Here is a 2,683-nt window from a genome sequence, read left to right as displayed (position 1 = left end):
TCGGGGACGTTTCTCTTACAGTTGACACGTTTCAACCATGACTCAACTGCATCCCAACAGTGTCAATATGGTGTGTGGAATTTATGTGTGTGTGTGTTACCCGTGTGTGTTGAAGCGAAAGGTCATGAAGGGAAGGAGCGGTGATGGAAAGAACGGCTACAAGCTGTGCACCCAAGATTTATCGCATCTTCCCGATTCCATGGAGGAAGCACGAACATGCTTCAAACAGCCGACATGCACACACACACACACACACACACACACGCACACACACGCGTGTGTGTTATTGCGAGCAAGACAAATCATGTACGTGAGCAAAGTGAGATCACACGCTTCTTTGGACACTCGACCTTCTCCGGAAAGCACGTTTCTTTCCTTTTGACGTTTTTAGTCACCCTACTATTAATCTTCAGTGAAATTGGTGAGGAGGGATGGGAGAAGAAAAAAAAAGGGAGGGGGGTTGTGTTTAGGGGATGACAGAGCGATCGATCGAGGGGAGCGCCTGTAAACAACGCAGCCAGCCAACGATGTCGGCGGGAGATCCGATGATTTATCCTTAGGAGACAAAAGGACGTTCCGTTGTTACGCTTCGCTAGATGTTGGCGGGAAAAAATATAGGCAGGTAATGGAAATTTACCCGAGTGAGCTGCTACATGGGATTGGATGATAATGTCTTTACACTTGCTGGAATAGCATGTGATCCAGTCAAGGTTATTTTTATCAGCCCGCCCGTCCCGTTAACGGTCGCAACGTTTGTTGTTGTTGTTTTGAAACTTTAACCGCTTTAGCCACGTCATTTAAAACCCTACTCCAGGTCCGAAATCCCACCTAAAACCTCTCATCGGAGAACCCAATGTTTGGTATCCTAACTCGGGAAGTTCAGCAATTTAATTTGAAACCCTACTCCCGGCTTGAAAACCTAACTTGAAACCGTAACGCTTGCTTGAAACCAGGACTAAAAACCTTAACAAATAGCTTGAAATTCGAATTTGAAACCACAAGCATTGCTTGACACTTTGTCTTAAAACCTTACCCCTGCTTTGAAATCCTAACTTGAAACATAACCCTTTGTTTGAAAACCTTGATTAAATATATATATATATATATATATATATATATATATATATATATATATATATTTTTTTTTTTTTTTTTTTTAAAGGGATAGTGTGTAAGATTTAGAAATTTTTGCTTACAGACAGCAGGGGGTGCTGCAGGTGCTGCATTTACCATTGTCCATAGAACAAACATGGCCGCCTCCGGAGGATGTAATTTAATTTCATGATAGCAAAACCTATGAGTATTTTTAAACCATACTGTTGGTTTTTAAGAACACATCCATTTGCAAGTTTTTGAAATTTACAATCATTTAATTGATTCCTCTTTAATGAAAATATTACACACTGTCCCTTGAAGTGCCAATGAACCCTATTGATATCAACTCTATTTTTACTGGGCTAGCTGTGAATGAATGAATGTCGTAGGCTTTTGTGTCTTTGCATAATCAAAGTCATTAGCATCAACAATTTGTTTTTAAACAGGCGGACTCACATGTTTACACGTGTTTTTGCCAGATTTTGCCAAAAGATGGTCAAACACTGTCATGATTTCCATGTGCATGTTTGCACGCAAACACAAAATCTGTTTGTCTTCCTGGAACATCGACGCATCTGACGATGAGTCCTGATTTTTTTTTTTTGGTTTGTTTTTTCACGCGCACGCAACATGGATGACAAATGAAAAGCGACGGGAGGGGTTTCGGCACCGGCACCAAATGTTCCACAGCTTGCCGGTAAATCCATGCAGTATTAATTGGACCGATTATTCTCCTCCCGTCACAGCCCAAAAGACCCGAAGACGCGTCTGTTTGTGGTTCTATTTGTGGTTGTTGTTGTTATGTCCTTTGTGTAAAGACTCCACGAGCTAGCCGGGCCCGCGAAGGAATACTGAGTGCATGTTTGGGTTTGTGATGGAACAAATGACCAAAACAAAAGCAGAACATTGCACCGGCAGACGCAAAATGGTGTCCTTGTCACGCCGCCGGAAGCTCATTCTGTCGTCTGTTTTGTTTGTTATGCGCCAATGTCAAAATTAAACGATGAACGAGCAATGAATTAACCATCAAATGAATCAATAATGCTAATAATAACCGCGTAATTGTTTGGAGACGTTTTAACCAAAAACTGTCCAATTTCAGGATTTCGACAAGAATATTGTTATAAAATAAGTTTACCCCAAATTAGCTGTACATGTATGGATACCTTAAAATAAGACCAGGTGTCAGGCCACTATCGATACTTGGTATCGGCACTCGCCCAGTTTTAATTAATTCAATCATTTATTTTAAAAATGTAGGTATCACTTTTTGTCAGGCTGATTCCAGTACAAGTGCTCGATTCTTGAGTAGTCATTGATACTGACACCAAGAACCAATAGAACTCGTTCTTTTGATACATAAGATTACGCAACTTTACCCGATATAAGCTATACAAGTATAGCTGCCTTGAAATAAGACCAGGTATCAGCCCATTATCGACCCTTGGTATCGGCACTTGCCCATTCTTAATTAATTCAATCGTTTATTTTAAAAATGTAGGTATCACTTTTTGTCAGGCTGATTCCAGTACAAGTGCTCGATTCTTGAGTAGTCGCTGATACTGACACCAAGTACCAGTAGAACTTA

The sequence above is a fragment of the Hippichthys cyanospilos genome, chromosome 20, assembly GCF_059441005.1.
Source record: "Hippichthys cyanospilos isolate Australia breed blue-spotted pipefish chromosome 20, RoL_Hcya_1.0, whole genome shotgun sequence".
Classification (NCBI taxonomy): domain Eukaryota; kingdom Metazoa; phylum Chordata; class Actinopteri; order Syngnathiformes; family Syngnathidae; genus Hippichthys; species Hippichthys cyanospilos.
Note: the sequence above shows the minus strand (reverse complement) of the source record.